This window comes from Micropterus salmoides, unplaced genomic scaffold, assembly GCF_014851395.1.
Source record: "Micropterus salmoides isolate LMB-PRFRI ecotype aquatic unplaced genomic scaffold, ASM1485139v1 Ms_hic_scaffold_2, whole genome shotgun sequence".
Classification (NCBI taxonomy): domain Eukaryota; kingdom Metazoa; phylum Chordata; class Actinopteri; order Centrarchiformes; family Centrarchidae; genus Micropterus; species Micropterus salmoides.
Genome location: NW_024041150.1, coordinates 54,251,640 through 54,271,903, shown reverse-complemented (window position 1 = coordinate 54,271,903; position 20,264 = coordinate 54,251,640). Strand labels below are relative to the sequence as shown.

Below are 20,264 nucleotides of genomic sequence, written 5' to 3'. Positions count from 1 at the left end.
TAAAGGCTTCAACTACTCGTGTAAATGTGCTGTTATTTAACTGCAGTGGAGTCTTTTCTCTGATGAGCAGATGTTGATATGGAAGTTGTTGATCAGTGGAGTCTGACAGAGGCATAAGGGTCTCCATCGTTTTCATAGTTCACCACACCATCATCTTCATCTTCATCATTATTCACCTGTGAAACACAAACAAACCCTCACTCTGACACACTTTAACTGACAACTTTCACATCACTGACCCACATTTAACACATTGAGATAAGAAATAACCTGACAGCACCTGAACGCACCGTCAGCTACTGTTACATGTTTCTGCCACTGAGAGAGGAAGTGTTTCTGTGGTAACAAAGGACACGCAGAAGGAAATTAAGTAATAAGTTAAAAGTACCAAACTGTCACATGTTCTTACCAGCTGACCAGAGAGGGAGTGTTTATGTGGTACTCCAAATACAAAAACAAAATGTTCCTCTTGACCACTTCAGTACAACTCAGTGAGTCCTGTTTCTGTTTGTCTTCTTCTATCTATATCTACACTTCAGAATGAAGAACAGATGTCACAAACACTGGTTTGCTGTGTAAAGTACCAACTGTAAAAACATTATAAACTCACTGTGTTTTCATCCATCTGTGTTTTTGTCCCTGAAAAGAAAAGAGAAAGAGTCGACTTTAGTTTCCACAGTGAAAATCCAGCTTTATCAAAACTTCCTGTTTCTGAGTTTAATCTGTGAATGTTCTCTCCTTTAGTTCTTGTCCATGTGTTGACTGCCACAACAATTATTATGAGTGCTGCTAAAGCCACAGACATAATGTCTTACTTACAGCACCGCAGAGAGTGGCAGCATGACACAGCAGGTCCCTCTACCCTTTCGTAGTTTTTAACCTTTTCTATATTTTAGAGATTTCTATTTAACCTTTTACTTATTACACTTTATTTATTTGCACATTCTAGCCTTTTCCTTTTGTAAATAGTACTAAATTCATGGACAACAGTTAACGTAACCTGAAACAGGATAACGTTACACAGCCAATAGTTTGAGCAGATAGGAAGAAACAGCGCGGTAAGAAATTGGGAGGAGGACTTTCTGTCTTTGCAAACTCCAAGTAATGTAACCCAGGACATGTTACCACAAAGTGGCGGCGCACGCTTGTGACATCATTCACTCCACCGTAGCGGACCTGTAGACACGGCATCCGAACGCTCTCCTTATCAATAATGGAGATTTTAACCACGCCAAGATCTCAAGGACGCTGCCCAACTTCAAACACGTGCGTTACCTGTAACACCAGAGGAGACAAGACCCTGGATCTTCTGTATGCCATTGTTAAGGAGGCATACAGCGCCACCGCACTGCTTCCTCTTGGCAAATCTGTCCACTGTCTGGTACTGCTGACTCGAACGTACAAGCCTGCTGTTAGGAGACAGTCTGTCACCACCAAAGACCGCCCAAACCGAGACCAAGTCAAGACCAAGACCAGGGTTAATCGAGACTGAGACAAGACCAAGACTTTTAGGGGCTGAGACCAAGTTGAGACCAAGAGCGAGCAAGGGCGAGACCGAGTCAAGACCAAGACCAGTTCCCCACATCACATGACACACGATAAAATGTGGAACGTGATCATAGGTGCTTCTCCCATTGATCTGAAAGATGAAGAAGGCCAGCTCAGTGGTGGGGGTGGAACTGGACAGTGTGGAGGCAGTGACTGAGAGGAGGATGAGGGGGAAGCTGAAAACCATCATGGACAACCCCTCTCATCCTGTCTATGCTGAGCTGAGGCAGCTCAGGAGCTCCTTCAGCCACAAAAACAACTGACTGAGACTGACTGAATAAGACAATATCTCCACCAACAGCCAGGCCCGCATTAACTTGCTGTTCGGCCCTGGGGCTGAGAGGTTTTGTAGGCCCACAATTTAAACAATAAAAATGTGCTATGACCACTTTTGTCTATACTTCGCGCGACAGTATGATCAGTAAACGTACAGAAAAGGCAATAAGTCACCTCATGAGCTATGCATTTCCTTGTTATTTCTGACTATTTGAAAACCAAAATATATCCACAACCTGGAGGAGTGAAGGTATAAATGATAATACTTTAAATAAAAAGTAGGTATTACTAGTATAATATATTTACAGGTTACACATTATTTGGATCATCTGCCTTCAGATAGATTATTAGTTGAGATTCAGCTGTTTCACAAATAAAACCATTTTCTGATATTAGCCTACACCATTGTGGTTAAGGTTGATTAGTGCTAGTGTTTGTATATTCATTATAATTTCAGATAATACTATAGCTTACCATTATTACAAATATTAATTCCAAAACAGCAGTTTAATTTTTGTGGGTTTCTTCAGTCATTAAATTATTGTGCAAGAAAAATGCATGTTTATGCAAAGTACTAACTTCTCAGTAATAATAACCGTGCACACAGAGTTCAACATTTCAACAAGTTTGCTTGTACCTTAACCTTTTTTGACTGTCCCGCCATCTCCAGGTTTTGATTGGTTGGTTTGCGAAAAGGAAATAGGTGAGTTTAGCCCACAGTCACTATATTATCATGCACCTTAGAGACTTTGCCGTGGATTGGGTGTATTTAGAACAGAGCGTTTGCTGTCAGGGCCCCGAGGCTCTGGAACAGCCTGCCCGAGGAAATCAGGTCGGCTGAGTCAGTGAACTCTTTTAAGTCCCTTCTTAAAACATACTTTTATAGGAGAGCTTTTCCCGATCTTATTTGACTCTATTTTATCCCTTTTATTTTATTGTATTTTACTAATTTTATATTAAATTTTCATGCTCTTATCTTTTTTTTTGTATTATTCTTTACACTTGTTAAAGCACTTTGTAACTTGTTTTTGAAAAGTGCTCTACAAATAAGGATTATTATTATTAGAAGAAAACATATTTAGAGTGATTTTTTTGTGACTTTAATTTCAGGAAATTTCCAATGTTTGTTCCTGTAAATTTTATACTTTCATCTAGGATTTTTTTTTCTCGGTTTATTAATCCCCACTCTGGCTCCATATTGTTTTAGACACGTAAAATAAATCTAAATCTAAATATGTGAATACACTTAGGAGAATTCAATTATAGCCTACAATAATAGCCAAATGGCATTTTCATGCCCTTCTCTGACTTATCGTCTAAATTTCGGTTACCACCTGTTTTTTCAAACTTTGTTCAGAATTAGTATCCCCGTTTTCTGTAGCTTTTTCCAGATACATTAACTGACACTCTTTTTATGGTAGACCCCAAACAGAGAGGGAATATCTCTCATATTCATAGCTCTTCAAACCCTCCAACTCCTCAATCTGTGCCCGACACGGGCTGATTCAGAATCAGCTTCATTTGCCAGGTATTCCGGTTTGTACACATACAAGGAATTTGACTCTTGTACAATGCTCACTATGTACTTACTTATACAATAATACAATAACACAATAATACAGTAATAAAATCAAGAGAGAACACATATATACACACTATGAACAAACAGACAGATTGAGACAATAGTGCAATGAGCAGAGTGTTTGGTACAGGAGTAAAATATTATTACCATTACTGTTATTATTATGTACATGTCGGAGGTGGATGTGATATACAGGTGCACATACACATACAAACATACATGTACACAGTGTGGTGGGTGCAAAGAATGCTGGAATGAATAAGTATTGCGTGCGGTGTTACGTGCATGAGGTAGGTGGATATAATATACAATATGACAATATGAAAGCTTTGAAATGGAGAATGATGAATAAATAAATGGTAAGTGGTAGCCAGTAAACAGGAATTATTGCACAGGAATTGTTCCTGACACTGTGAAACAGAAATCAGCTGTTCATCAGAGTGATTGTGGGAAGAAACTGTTCCTGAGTCTGTTGGTTTTGGCGTACAGTGCTCTGTAGCGCCTACCAGAGAGAATAACCTGGAACAGATTGTGTCCGGGTGAGATGGATCTGCAGTGATGTTTCCTGCCCGTTTCCTGACTCTGGAAATGTATGTCCTGAATGGAGGGCAGGGGCACCGATTAATTTTTCTGCAGTCCTGACTGTCTGTTGTAGTCTGCTCCTGTACTTTCTGGTGGCAGATCCAAACCAGACAGTGATGGAGGTGCAGAGAACAGACTGGATGATAATTGTGTAAAAGTGGATCAGCAGCTCCTTAGGCAGGTCGAGCTTCCTGAGCCTTGATAATGGTGTCAGTGTTGGGCTCCCACTTCAGGTCCTGGGATATAGTGGATCTCAGAAACCTGAAGGATTCCACAGCAGACACAGGAATGTTGAGTATGGTGATGGGGGGCCGAGTGGGGGAGCTCCTCCTGAAGTCTACGATCATCTCCACAGTTTTGAGCATGTTAAGCTCCAGGTTGTTCTGAGCGCAACAGAGAGCCAGCTGATCAACCTCCCGTCTGTAGGCCAATGACCGTTGTGTCGTCAGCAAACTTCAGGAGTTTGACAGATGGGTCTCCTGAGGAGCAGTCGTTGGTGTAGATTCAATGCAAACTCATACACAGAATTTTTATACAAACCACAGATTGTCCAAAATGTATCCCAATGGATACATTAATAGGTACTATATAACCTGAGGTTGGAAAGACTAAAGTTCTCCCTTATGGGGTTCCTTGAGGTTCCCTTCGTAGTAAAGGCCTTTGGTCTACTGATGCTGGGTTTCTTGAATGACTGAAGAGCCATGTAGTAGCCTACTGTCACAGTTACCCTGATCGTATATCACATTTTCACAAGACAAAGTGACTTCATCTCCAACTCTAACAGGGAAGAGAAGGAGAAGTTGTCTGGTTGCTGATGCTGAGTTGATGAGAGAGAAATATATTTACAAAAATGTTTCTATTAATATCAATGTGACAACACATGTTTGATTAGGTGCCTCAGCCTCAGTCTGCAGGAGTTCACATCTGCCTTGCTGGAAATCAAACAGACTTGGCTGTTTTTGTTAAATGAAGGTTAGGTAATAAAGTAGAATTAAGAATGTCAATCCTAACATGTAAACTAAAGCACCAGCATGAGAAATAAAGACATTTTAATCCATCTGAACTCAACCATCGCGCCTCTTTCTCATTCTTTTCTGTCTTCTTCTTCTACTTCTTGAAGAGAAATGTTTTAACTGTTTTCTCTAATTAGTCATGTGTCACTTCCTCATAGTGACTGTCCTTTCCTTTTCCTCTCATATGTCAGTTGTTGCTTCAAATGTAGGCACACCTCCTTCTCTAATGGCTGAAATGAGCTGGTATGAAGTTCACACTGACCTGAAGTATCTGGAATTCCATACAGAAACATAAAAAATAACCTGAACAGAGATATAGATGTTAAAATGACTGCATATCAAACAATAACAGCTGATACAGAAATAACACTACAACACAGCACTAGCACATTAAACTGCCTGACAGCAAGTTCATCAAGCTAAATGTCCCATATATTATGTTCAGTTGCATTTCAAGCCGCCAGATCATGTTGTTATTGTGCTAGTAGTTAACTGCACCCCGTTCTGGACCAAAAGGCTTTTTACAGCAATAAATCCTGAAAATGATCATAAAATAAGTCTAATAAAAATATTTATCAGTTATCAATGAACTGTAATGATATGAGCTGTAACTACACTGTGGTCTCTTATTTGTTTGGTTTGTTGACGGTGGCGTAGAGGTCGCTGGGATCAGCTGAGGCTCCAGCAGAAGAAGAGGAAGCTTTCACGCTGCTGTAGGTCACTGCATCATCTTCATCATCACCATCTTTACCCAGAACCTGGAAAAGAGACAAACAGCACAACACAGAAATTACACAACATTAAATGAGAGAAGTGTTTTCATTCACTGCCATCATCACTAGAACCAATCAGACAGCTTACCCGGCCTTTACTGTTGGTCTTCCTGGTGTAGCTGATGGAGGCGTAGGAAACACCATCTTCAGGATCAGCCTACACAGAGAAGACAACATAATGGCTGCTCAGTAACACGTGGACTTGATTGTGTTCTGGTCTGTTCTGGTGTCGTCCAGCTGCATCATCAGACTCCCCACTTCTTCTCTTGCAGAAACAACTTAGATTCAAGAGTCACTGTGTGTCTCATAGAGCTACATTTTGAACAACAAATCTAAAAACAGTGAGTGTAACTTTGTCCTGGGTGTAGTGTGAGATCTCACCGTGTCCTGACTGCTTTCTGGACTCACTGCAGGGTTTAAGCTCCGTCCCTGAAAACAACAAACAAACAGAGTCTACTTCCATGTGGTCAAACACTGGCTCTGTGAAGGCTGTTTAGATTTGGATGACTCTGTCAGAGAGCAGCTGATTCAGCTCTGTCATAACTGTAGAAACATTTGATTACTCAGCCGTAAAACTCACAGTGTTTTCATCCATCTGGGTTTTTTTTCCTGAAGAGACAAAAGAGAGTCGACTTTAGCTTCAACAATAAAAATCCAGGTTCATCAAAACTTCTTGTTTATAATATCTGTGGTTGCTCTCACCTTTAGTTTTCTTCCATCTGATGAATCCAACAACAATAACAACAGTTATTAAGAGAGCTGCAACTGCAACATACCACCACCAAACTCGATATACTATAAAAGAGGACAACATCTTATTTTGTTATTTTGTGTTGTGTGAAGACGTCTGACTGAATAAGAAAATATCTCCTCCCACAGCTGAGTGTCGCTCTGACATTCAGACTTCAGAAGAGGAGAGATACAATTAAAAATCAGTAAATCAATAATAATTTTCTCGATCACTTCCTATTTTCTGTTTTATACAATGAATGGTCAGTTTTGTCTTTCCAGAAAGTGACTTAATTAAAGAGGCTTTGATTATTTTATGTTTTGCCATAAAAATGCCTAAAAGTAGAAACATGCAAAACAAAAAATTAGACAATGAATAAAATAAAAGTAAAATAATGAAGTTCAGTATGGGGAGAGAAAGAGGCTGACAGGAAGACAGAGAGACTCCAGAGAAAGATGAGTTACTATCTTGTAGTTCTATTGAAGTATCATTGGTTGTTGTGGCTGTAACTGATTTTGTGTTTTCAGTAGTTGTTGTTGTTGTTGTTGTTTGTGCGTCACCTGCATGAATAAATTAACACAACCCAAGAAACTGTTCAGTTAGAAAATCCCTCATGTTTACCATCTGCTGTCACTAAATGAGAAAGAATGATGTCATCTTAAAGTCATCAAGTAAACAAATGTTTTGGTGGTTTTAGTCATCTTGAACAGCTCAGCATATTCTCACCTGTTTTCTCACCTGAGGACTGAGGGCTGAAGGTGAACAGCTGCACTTTTCCAGAGTAACCATCTGTCACTTCACACTTCAAGTTAGACTTTGATTTGTAACTAAAATGAGAATCCAGGAAAGACACAGCGGCGTAGCAGTCACCCTGCCCTGTCTTCATTTCTTTGATATCTTTGTCCACATCTTTACCCTCATACAGCCACTTCACTGTGTGTCTACAGGACTGTTCATGTGTCGACACAGAGCACCACAATGTCACCTCATCAGCGTCCTCTTCAGTCACTGGTGAAGATGGAGATATTGTGAGAGAAAGACAACAAGAGTAAAGTTAACTTCATCACTGTGATCATAATTATTGTAATGTTTCAGTATATTGTTCTAACAAGACAGTTTGAGCTGAAAACATTATGATGGAAATACTCACTGGTAATAACAGACAGAAGAACCAGAAAGTCTGGAGTTTGATGTTGTCCTGATATGATCTGTCTGCAGGTGTAACGACCAACATCCTCGACTGTGACCTTCTTTATAACCAGAGAACAGTTCTCTGTAACACTCAGTCTGTCTGATTTAGATTTGGCGTTTTCAACAATCTGCCCAAGTTCAACCAGCTCTACTGCTGCTGTGTTTCCTGAACCATCAAAGAGCCATGTAGTATATTCACATTCTTGCTGACCGTCTTTCACATTTTCACAAGGCAAAGTGACTTCATCTCCAACTCTGACAGTGAAGGAGGGGGGGAAGTTTTCCAGCTGCTGCTGTTGAGAAAATGATGAAAAATAAAGTGAAATGAGAAAATGTCTGTTATGTTCATAGTTAGTGACGATTATTTCTTTATCCTTAGTTTCCAAGAGTTCACTAAACTCACCACATTAGAAACAACAGATTTGGTTTTCTTAGTTAAATCAAATGTAGCTAATAAGGAATCTTTAATAATATTGATCAAGTTATTTTTTACAATGTGCCTTCCATTTATATATATATGTGATATATGTATTCTTACCTGTAAACTGAAGCACCGCTGGAAGAAATAAAGAAATCCATTTGAACTCAACCATCATGATTCTCTGAGTCTCTCCTTCTTCTGTCTCTTGTTCTCGTGCTCAGAACTGTCTGAGTTTCTAAACTAGTGCTTTAGTAGAGAGACGCAGCAGCTACTCCCTGTGGTCAGGATGATGTCACTTCCTCATAGTGACTTTTAGTCTGTTTTAGATTTCAGTCTCTCTGAATTTCTTGTCGATGTCCAAACAGCCAAAAACAATTTTCACTTTTACATTTTTGAAATGTAGTTTTCTCTCATCCACAGTGACTGACAGAGACCCAAAATTCTTGATCAGCAACATGAGATGCAGCCATCAGAGTTCACACTTTGTTCATTCCCCGTCTATTTGTCACAATGACATGTTTCACCGAGCGAAAAGAAGAAGAAGAGGAAGCTGAAGCTGTGAAGATTGTTAGTTAAGATAAATGTTTGCAATGATGCAACTTGTTTTCTTCAGATAGTGTTTATTAGAAAACAGACAGGATCCATGGTGATGTTTGACAGCACACATGAACAGACAGGTGAAGAGTCAAACTCCTCTCCCACCAGAATCTGACTCCTGATGTCCATGGTGCAATATGGTGATACTGTAGCAGCTGCTGAAGAACACAGATAAGATGATATTTTACTGCTCTGAGATCTGCTGGTTCCTCATTTTATCTAAATTTGTTTTTCAGAGAATGGAATCTTAGCAGAAGTTCAATCAGGAAGACATCATTCATGCTGACTATTTCTCTCCCGCCCCCTCTCTTCCTTTATTCTGCTTAGAACTCAGTCAGCTGATTGAGGATGTTGAGTCTTTCATTTAAACCAGTCAGATCCTCAGTGAGCCAATCATATTGTTGCTGTCAAACTTTAAAACTGTTCCTTGTTTTGTTCTGGCGTTATTCCTGAAACATGTGTTACCTATGACAGAAATACAGTTATTGGAAAAGGAAGCCGGCTTTTGGATTTAAGAGCAGTGGATCTTATACAATCACCAGGCAGATCAGCCGGACCAGGCACCACTGCGGGTGCAGTGATCACCCAGAGGAAAGAAAAGAGGGCCAGGACAGCCATTTAGGCCCAGCTTGGACTTAAAGCTGCTCCTGAAGGTCCTGTATGGAAAAAATGGGACTCATGTAGGACAAGCAACGGAAATCAGAGACTGTTGTGCCCACATCTTAACAGGGACCCGTCCCATCCAGGGTTCGAGTTACGTGGGGGTCTCTAATGTAGCTCAGCTCCAAGAAGGAGGCATCTGAACTCCCATGGTAGCAGTAAAATAATGCACCTACGGGGTTCACTAATTCATTTACCAACAAACATTATTTTGAATCACAAATAAAGTATTTTGTAGTTATTTAGTATCATTTACATTAAAAAGATAAACAGGCTAAAATTAACATGTTTTCCAAATATGCTGCGCACCACATGACCACAGGATGGCTGCACTTCTCCACCAGGCAGCCACCTAACTGTAATGCAGGGTGATACCTACTGTGTTAAACTGCTGCTTGTTTGTTATGCTGTTGTTTATGTATTTGTTTATTTATGATGCATCCAATTAGAAGAACACTACACATGATAAACTGCTTGCTACTGTGAGCTGGCGGCTAGCAGTGTGTAAAATAATAACACTTTAATATGATTAGTTATATCAGAGACCCCCACAAAGCTCGGATAATAACTAACCTGTCCCAGGCTGTCAGGACAAGACTCTGCCAAGATGAGAGGAAATGGACTCTGTGTTTTACATCAGTGAGGCCTTCTGTATTATAAGTTTATATGTTTTTATACACATTTAATTATCTATTAATGACCAGATAAATATCAGAAACGAGGCTCACAGCAACAGACAGTCGACACTTTAATAGGACATAAAACAAAGACTCGCTTATTGAATCCTGTTGAAAACTCCTTTAACTCCTGGAAGGTTTGGGGTCACTGAGACTAGTTGCAACAAACCATTTAAACATTGATGAACGTCCTGACTGAACTTAGGTTAGAGCATAAATTAATATCAGAATCATAAATTAAACTTTCCAAAGTTTTAATTATTTTGCTTTTAAGCTTACATGCCTTTAAACAATGAATGAATGAATGCTTAAATACACATGAAGATTTCTCTGTGCAGATTATTTTTACTCATATGTGTCATTTACACTGGTAACATGTCCCCACCACATTTTGAAATGACTGATTACATGCCCATCACTTTTAAAAAACATTTGTTAAAAATGTTCTGAAAAATAGCTTACACCGAGGAATGTTAACTAACAAATGAAAAGGCTTTGAGAAAGGTTTATTTGCACAATAAGAAAACTTTCAATACATTTTAACCCCTTGACGTCTGAATTTTTTATATAAAAATAAAAAAAATTATTTGTGTTTTTATTTGCTTTCAAGCTGTTGTTAAATTAAGTGAAGCATGTTAATTTGTCTATAGAACATAGAAAAGTTCAGGTATGATGTAGGTATGATGCAAATTAGCGACAACAGACATAAACAAGAAACCAGTGCTTGCAAAAGGTTCCTAGGTACGTATCGAATAAGCACCAACAGGCATTGGGGGAATGCATGCGCTATCTTGTCTTGCAGTCTGAAAGGAAGAGGTGTGATGCAAATTCGCGACAATCAGCGTCAAGGAGTTAAAAATAGAAGAAACAAATATACATTGTCCAGTAGAAGTAACTTAAGCTAAAAATTATATTTTTATAAAAATCTTCTCATCCTGTTCTTGTGTATCATCCCTAGGGTTGTGTATTGTTTAAAATTTTACGATCCAGTACCAAAACCAGTACCCTTAAGGTGATACTGATACCAATAGAGTACTTCATTTGATCCCTTGCATAAAATGCCACCTGTTGAGCAGTTGATTGGTAGCCTATTATTATTTTTATTATTGTTCTGGACAATCAAGGTTATCTATTTTATTTTTTTCTTGTTTCAAATAACTGTTACATAAAATTATGGGAAATTGTATCAGATCGTCATCATCCAAATAAGGTCATCCTAATGGGTAGTATTGTACGGGTAAAGACTACAGCTTGGGAGTTTTTATATTTGAATGAGAGAGGAGGAGTGAAATAGTTTAGTGACCAAATAAGTTGTGGAAAACAAATTTAAGGTAATGTTTTGTTACGTGTGTTGAAAGTAAACAACAGAGAATTATTGTGTTAACTTTTGATCAATAAACTAAAAACCTGAAAAGATCTCCGTGAGTGCTTTTTCCTTTATTGGTGAGACGCAAACCTCCTCCAGAAATGAGTCACAAGTATAAAACGATTAAGGAGTCTGTTTAAACAGGTCACTAAACGACACTAAAGAGTCTAAGCAAACAGAGGAAAAGAGAGGCTGCACGTCCAGCCGATCAAACCAGCTACACCTGAAGCAGCTGCAGCTGCAGCCGGAGGCTCCCTGAGTAAAATCAGCTGACTCAAAAGTGTTAAATTGATTTGATGGAACGCAGCGATCGATCAGTGACAACTGATGCCCTAGAGACAGGGACCAAGAGAGGAAGGGGCCCCCCAGAATTTTCTTCTGCACCCCTGGACCTGCTAACAGAATAGTTCAAGGATCTGGTCCACATTTGTACCAAACGCTTCCCCCCAGGTATCTCAGTAACTCTCCCTGATCGGAGTGGACAGGCTGGTATGAACTCCTTTTAACCAGTTAGGAGTTTTAATCAGTGTGAGGTGTGGCCCTGTGCTAATGTGTAGCAGAGTGAAATTACTCACCGAGCTCAGGAGGAGGAAGAAACAAGGAAACAATAGGAGACTTTCTCTATGTACCTTTGAGCAACAGGCCCAAAGGAAATTTCTTTAAGAAACTTCAGTTTACACAACAGCTAAAAAGGTCCCAGTGAAAGAAAAAGAACAGAGGAATGTGTATTATAATACCAAAAGCTACAGCTTACATAGATAAACTGACAGGATGTGACAGTATACAGTGGGTACGGAAAGTATTCAGACCCCTTTAAATTTTTCACTCTTTGTTTCATTGCAGCCTTTTTCCAAAAATCAAAAAAGTTCATTTTATTTCTCAGTAATGTACACTCAGCACCCCATCTTGACAGAAAAAAACAGAAATGTAGAAATTTTTGCAAATTTATCAAAAAAGAAAAACTGAAATATCACATGGTCATAAGTATTCAGACCCTTTGCTCAGTATTTAGTAGAAGCACCCTTTTGATCTAATACAGCCATGAGTCGTTTTGGGAAAGATGCAACAAGTTTTTCACATCTGGATTTGGGTATCCTCTGCCATTCCTCCTTGCAGATCCTCTCCAGTTCTGTCAGGTTGGATGGTAAATGTTGGTGGACAGCCATTTTCAGGTCTTTCCAGAGATGCTCAATTGGGTTTAAGTCAGGGCTCTGGCTGGGCCATTCAAGAACAGCCACGGAGTTGTTGTGAAGCCACTCCTTCGTTATTTTAGCGGTGTGCTTAGGGTCATTGTCTTGTTGGAAGGTAAACCTTCGGCCCAGTCTGAGGTCCAGAGCACTCTGGAAAAGGTTTTCGTCCAGGATATCCCTGTACTTGGCCGCATTCATCTTTCCCTCGATTGCAACCAGTCGTCCTGTCCCTGCAGCTGAAAAACACCCCCACAGCATGATGCTGCCACCACCGTGCTTCACTGTTGAGACTGTATTGGACAGGTGATGAGCAGTGCCTGTTTTTTTCCCCCCACACATACCGCTTAGAATTAAGGCCAAAAAGTTCTATCGTGGTCTCATCAGACCAGAGGATCTTATTTATCACCATCTTGGAGTCCTTCAGGTGGTTTTTAGCAAACTCCATGCGGGCTTTCATGTGTCTTGCACTGAGGAGAGGCTTCCGTCGGGCCACTCTGCCATAAAGCCCCGACTGGTGGATTGCTGCAGTGATGGTTGACTTACTACAACTTTCTCCCATCTCCCGACTGCATCTCTGGAGCTCAGCCACAGTGACCTTTGGGTTCTTCTTTACCTCTCTCACCAAGGCTCTTCTCCCCCGATAGCTCAGTTTGGCCGGACGGCCAGCTCTAGGAAGGGTTCTGGTCGTCCCAAACGTCTTCCATTTGAGGATTATGTGCTCTTAGGAACCTTAAGTGCAGCAGAAATTTTTTTGTAACCTTGGCCAGATCTGTGCCTTGCCACAGTTCTGTCTCTGAGCTCTTCAGGCAGTTCCTTTGACCTCATGATTCTCATTTGCTCTGACATGCACTGTGAGCTGTAAGGTCTTATATAGACAGGTGTGTGGCTTTCCTAATCAAGTCCAATCAGTATAATCAAACACAGCTGGACTCAAATGAAGGTGTAGAACCATCTCAAGGATGATCGGAAGAAATAGACTGCACCTGAGTTAAATATGAGTGTCACAGCAAAGGGTCTGAATACTTATGACCATGTGATATTTCAGTTTTTCTTTTTTAATAAATTTGCAAAAATTTCTACATTTCTGTTTTTTTCTGTCAAGATGGGGTGCTGAGTGTACATTACTGAGAAATAAAATGAACTTTTTGGATTTTTGGAAAATGGCTGCAATGAAACAAAGAGTGAAAAATTTAAAGGGGTCTGAATACTTTCCATACCCACTGTACTTCGGATGCTCAACGCTTGCTGGGATTGGTTGATCTCTAGTGTCCATGCAGACATGTCCTTTTGTGATTGGACGTCCTACACTGTTCACTCAGACAAAGAATGTCAAGTACTCTGTGATTGGATGTTTTCTGGCGCGCATTCAGTCCATGCGTGATCAGGTATCTTTTAATACATGCGGTTACAGTTTTTTCTGAATGCTTAAGCGCTAATCGTGATTCTTGTAGCACAATTTCTAAAACTATTAATACGTATAGCAAAACCACTCACTGAGTTTGCAAAACTAAAAGCACAAACACTGCTTTGCACTCAGTTTGCAATTTTGTAACACACACTTTGCAAAACTGTAGGCACAATTCACTGCACAACACTCTTTTTGCAGAATTTTAAACACAGCTCACTGCTTACACTCAATTACCAAATTTCCAACACACTCCTAGCAAAATTATACACATGTATGGCTATCATTAACACTATTTTGCCAACTGTCTGGCACACTTTCACATGTGAAAACTGTTTTAGATAATTAGTTCACTTTGCTAATCAGCCTAAGCACTATAAATAAGCCACAGGTAAGCTGTCTGTGTGGAGTACAATGAAAGGAGCAGTAAGAGTGAGAAGAGTGAGAATCAGAGGAGGCCGAGGAAGAAGATGGAGAGGACGTGGAGGTGAAGAAGTTGGAGAAAGAGGACGTGGAGGTGAAGAAGCGAGAGGGTTAGAAGAAGTTAGAGGAAGAGGACAAGGAGGAGCAAGAAGAGGACGAGGAGGGGAAAGAGGAAGGGTAAGAAGAGTAAGATATAGAATAACTGATGACATCAGAGCTACAATAGTGGACCCTGAGGGAAGCTGGCCAACGGGTTCAGCCTAATTTGAGCTGCTACACTGTGGCAAGCATCATTAGGACATTTCGAAATGAGAATCGGTAAGTACTTTGTAGCACTGCCTTACTCTAATGAGAAACACAACAGTACCATACATGCAAAAATACTGAAATTGTTACTTTACAGAATTGCTAGACGTCCACATGTTGGGGGCAGAGGAAGAATGTTCACTCCAGAGCAAGAGACCCATATAGTGAACATGGTGATTGCCAATAATGCAATAAGACTGCGCGAAATACAGCAGCGCATAATTGATAATGACACCATCTTTCAAAATATACACAGTGTAAGCATTTCTGCACTAAGTCGTGTACTTGCGCGCCACAGAATAAGAATGAAGCAAATATACAGAGTTCCTTTCGAGAGAAACACAGAACATGTAAAGCAACTGCGATATGACTATGTGCAGGTAAGCTATAGTGTCACTGGTTCTGAATTTGGAAGTGCATACTGTAGAGCTGTGCATGGGCCTGATGTGCTGCATTTGTTTTGTCTTGTACAGAGAGTGATGGAACTAGAAGCAGATGCCGTGGGACATTGTTTTAACCTCAGTAAAACCAGGAGACGTGGCAGGAACATTATTGGACACCGTGCCATCATCAATGTCCCAGGACAACGCGGTGGTAACATAACCATGTGTGCAGCTATAAGCCAAAATGGTGTTGTTCACCATCATGCAACCATAGGCCCATACAACACTGCACACATTATTGCATTCCTGGACACCTTACATGACATGCTCACTGTTCAGAGACCAGAGCAGACCCGATATGTCATCATATGGGACAATGTTAGTTTCCATAGGGCTGCTTTGGTCCGCAACTGGTTTACAGACCACCCATCTTCATGGCACTCAACCTCCCTCCATACTCTCCATTCTTAAATCCCATCGAGGAGTTCTTCTCTGCCTGGCGCTGGAAAGTGTACGACCGTCATCCTCATCAACAGGTAGCCTTTTTACAGGCAATGGAGGAGGCATGTGGAGATATTGACCAGGCATCATGTCAGGCCTGGATATGCCATTCAAGGAGATATTTTCCCCGGTGCCTTGGACTGGAAGATATCGCATGCGATGTGGACGAACTTTTGTGGCCGGACCCAGAAAGACGACATGATGTAGGCTGATTGTTGGTTTTTTTTTTTTGTGAAATTACTATTTTGTGTTCTGACTTTGTCTTGGTTTTGATGAGAGTGAATAAACACCAGTACTTGAAGTTTGGATCCTTGTATGTTTACATGACACTATGACAAAAGTATGACCTCAAATTGACATCTGTACACAGAGAAAGCAAAAGCCAGATGTGTTTTGTATTCATACCATCAGTGTGTAGTTGGCACATTGTGTGCTTAGTAGATGATGGCTTGTGTTTACTGTTTGATACGAAAACACCATTTTTACGAAGGTGTGAAGAGTTAATCTAGCTGTGTTCGCTTTTGCAAGAGAACTACAATGTTTTGATAATTGGGTGAAAGGTTTTCTTATTTGTGTGTAGAGTTTTGTAAAAATAGCCAATAGTTACAAAAAATGGGCTTAAGCAATCAGAAAAAACTGTAATACATGCCTGTCTGTCTTCCCGCCTTTTCACAGATGGCCCCATGTATGGCTTCCTTTTGACATTCAGAAATAGCTCCCATCTCACCCACATACCTGCAACGTCCTCTCTACTTAGTCCAAACTAAGTTTTAAAGTGAGCTTAGCAATAAATCATCATAAACTGAATCAATCAGTAAGCACAGCTGATCACATTACAATACATCAATCAATACATCTATCATAAGTAATACACTCGTTAAAGGCAACACACGTTGATACTGTTAGATTTTAAATTTGTTTTTACTTAATAAATCAGTCATCTAATAAATCAGTAAATCAATAATGATTATGGAAATTGTAGTAATTTAGAGTCCTCAATAGTTTTCAGTTAATTAACATCCTTCTTTAATCTTAAAAACTTCAGGGGGGGGTGATGGTGCAGTGGACACATGCCTTTAGTGTGAGAGACCCAGGTTCAATCCCCCACGGTGACACGTCCACCTTTGTTACCCTGAGCAAGACACTTTAACCCCTGGTTGCTCCAGAGGCGTGTGACCTCTGACATATAAAGCAATTGTAAGTCGCTTTAGATAAAAGTCTTTTTTGTCATACTTTTCATCATTAAGTTTTAAAAGTAAAGATCATCTTAAGCCAGCAGTAATATTGGTCTTAGCATGCTAAGCTAACCTTAGCTGAGCTTTAGCATAGGACTTTTAGCATTAGCATTACCTTTAGCATATGGGCTAGCATCAATGGACACATGCTTGTCATTTCATGTCCTTTCATTTCAGTTCATTTAAGTACTAGTCAGAAGAGTTGAAATCATGGTTAGATAAATACAACACATACACAGCTCATTTCAAGTCATTTATTTTAGCTCATTGGATTTACCCAAGGTCATCCAAATGTTTGTATGTTTTATTCACCTGTTCTCATCCTCAAGCAGGGATCTGGGCCGAAGTGGCAAACAGGAAGTGATGGAGTGTGGAGTCATTTATAGGGGGGAAGACCTGGAATGGTCCAAGTGTGAGCCAGTACAGAGGGGTGTACTGGAGTACCTTAAGTTGCTGTTTTAAACAAAGAAGTTTTGTTTAGCATGTAAAATTTCATAGTCGATATATTGTGTATTGATGTAGCCAGAAATGTTTTGGACTGTTGAGGTAACATAATGGTGTTTAATTGATTGTCAATTAACTTTGGTTTGTCTTGTAGGAGGGGCTTCTGGTATAAAGGAAGGAGGCAGAGGCTCCTCTTGAGAGAACAGCTTTGGCCTGGAAGGGCACATGTGCTAGAGCCCATAGTCAAGGCCTGATATAGGTTTTTTTGTTTGTGTTGTTTAATATCAGTTTGTAATAATAATTTGAATAGTTTATACTTAGTTTCCTTGTTGTGTTTTTGTTAATTTTTGATATATTTTTGCAATAATTCACTTTTCACTTGCACAACTGCACTTTCCACGTATCTGGTGAAAAAATAAATTGAAGCACCAGGTGAAGAACTCCATGTCTCCTCCTTCCACCATGGGGCTAAACATTACAGTTAGATTATAAACTCTCTGTTAATCTAAAGAAACTATTCAGCCATCAGTGACGCTGCGTTGGTGTTTTTCAGGTGAACCTTGTAGGTGGGCAGATTAAACAGTGACAATCACACAGCTACAGCTACTAGAGTTACTGTGTTTCTGCCAGTTTCTTCACAGTTATGCTGCGGATCATGCGCAGTAGACGCTGGTGCCAACAGGAAGTAGCCCTGTAGTATTTCATGGGACCAAAACTGGCTTCACTGCTCTCCATTCAAATCTGCAGGTTGGTTTTGTTCAGTAATATACTGTCTATGGTTTTAGATTTCAGTCTCTCTGAATTTCTTGTCAATGTCCAAACAGACAAAAACTCTGTTACAATTTTCACAATATGAGATGCAGCCATCAGTAAAGAGGTCAGAGGTCACAGCAGCCTGACAAAGATCCACCATCTACAAACACATATGATAAAGTCACTGATCACGAAACAAAGGAATATGTTTCTGCACTGAGCCAAACTAACGCTGAAACAAACAAACTATATTAAGGCTCAAGTTCACAGTTTGTTCAGTCCGCTGTATTTGTGACAATGACGTGTTTCACCACCTGAAAAGAAGAAGTTGAAGAAGCTGAAGGTGTGAAGATTGTTAGTTAAGATAAATGTTTGCAAAACTGCAACTTCTTATTTAGATGGTGATTTCATTGTATCTTTGCAGGTATTTTTGTTCAGAGATATGAAGAGGATGTGTTTCAGTGAGGATGTGGTTAACAACAGCAGCAGAGCTCTGCAGGTTTTACCCCCTAATGATGACCAGATAAACATCAGGTCAGAGTAGATGGTCATGTGCATCCAGAGCATAGAAGAAGTAACCTGAATTATTAGATTTGCAAAAAAGCAGGAAAATATACTGAGACCCCCCCCCACACCCCAATAAAACTCTATTATAACATGGATGGTAAAGCAGGACCCATGACAACAACTTAATTGTGGATGTGTTGCAGTGGAAATCAAAGACAAGTGTCTAATCCACTGCTCCATCGCCACCTCTCTATAATAATTATTTTGTATTCATTTAACAAACATATAACACCACTCTCTCCCGATTAGTCCAAGCATCACTGGCAGTAGCGACTGGAGTTTCTTTTGAGTTTCACGTTGCTGTTTTGCTTTAGCTGATGCTTCAATTAGCCTAAGTCAATGTAGAAATGTTCGCGGTTAAAAGCTTTTTGCTGGTTGCACAAAGTTTCCAACGGGCTGCTGTAGCTTCAAAAGCAAACAGTGAACCTTAAAATCAGGTCAGAATTCTCCAGCTGGAAGGCGATTTAAGGAAGTTAACAAGAGTTAAATGCTCGTTCCTGTTAAATGAAGTTGAAATCCAGCTGCTGTGTTCTGAACTGGCTGCAAAAAATAAAGATTTTCACAACTGATGCAGGAAAAGACATTTTATAAAACTCACAGTGGGCTTCCTGATATGAGATGAAATCAAGACTTGAATATTGTTGTTCAAAGTCAGACTGAAACAGAAACATCTGAGCACAAAACACACAAACATTTCTCACACTGATAAATAAAAACAAAAACAATCAACTAACAAAACCCAAAATGATCTTATGAGATCTTTGTTCTCTAAAGGCTTCAGCTACTCGTGTAAATGTGCTGTTATTTAACTGCAGTGGAGTCTTTTCTCTGATGAGCTGATGTTGATATGGAAGTTGTTGATCAGTGGAGTCTGACAGAGGCAGAAGGGTCTCCATCGTTTTCATAGTTCACCACACCATCATCTTCATCTTCATCATTATTCACCTGTGAAACACAAACAAACCCTCACTCTGACACACTTTAACTGACAACTTTCACATCACTGACCCACATTTAACACAAGGAGATAAGAAATAACCTGACAGCACCTGAACGCACCGTCAGCTACTGTTACATGTTTCTGCCACTGAGAGAGGAAGTGTTTCTGTGGTAACGAAGGACACGCAGAAGGAAATTAAGAAATAAGTTAAAAGTACCAAACTGTCACATGTTCTTACCAGCTGACCAGAGAGGGAGTGTTTATGTGGTACTCCAAATACAAAAACAAAATGTTCCTCTTGACCACTTCATTACAACTCAGTGAGTCCTGTTTCTGTTTGTCTTCTTCTATCTATATCTACACTTCAGAATGAAGAACAGATGTCACAAACACTGGTTTGCTGTGTAAAGTACCAACTGTAAAAACATTATAAACTCACTGTGTTTTCATCCATCTGTGTTTTTGTCCCTGAAAAGAAAAGAGAAAGAGTCGACTTTAGTTTCCACAGTGAAAATCCAGCTTTATCAAAACTTCTTGATTTTCATCTGTGAATGTTCTCTCCTTTAGTTCTTGTCCATGTGTTGACTGCCACAACAATTATTATGAGTGCTGCTAAAGCCACAGACATAATGTCTTACTTACAGCACCGCAGAGAGTGGCAGCATGACACAGCAGGTCCCTCTACCCTTTCGTAGTTTAAC

The 20,264-nt window shown here is 39.9% G+C and overlaps 2 long non-coding RNA genes across 2 annotated transcripts; both read right to left on the bottom strand.

The window, feature by feature from the left end:
• Positions 1–136: 136 nt before the first annotated feature.
• LOC119912808 lies at positions 137–641 on the bottom strand. Its single transcript, XR_005446260.1, has 3 exons — positions 611–641; positions 281–336; positions 137–176 (listed from the first exon to the last, which is right to left on the bottom strand). It is a non-coding gene; the product is annotated as an uncharacterized LOC119912808 (long non-coding RNA).
• Positions 642–19,528: 18,887 nt separating this feature from the next.
• Positions 19,529–20,033, bottom strand: LOC119912807. The gene is made up of 3 exons (XR_005446259.1): positions 20,003–20,033; positions 19,673–19,728; positions 19,529–19,568 (listed from the first exon to the last, which is right to left on the bottom strand). It is a non-coding gene; the product is annotated as an uncharacterized LOC119912807 (long non-coding RNA).
• Between the last annotated feature and the right edge of the window lie 231 nt (positions 20,034–20,264).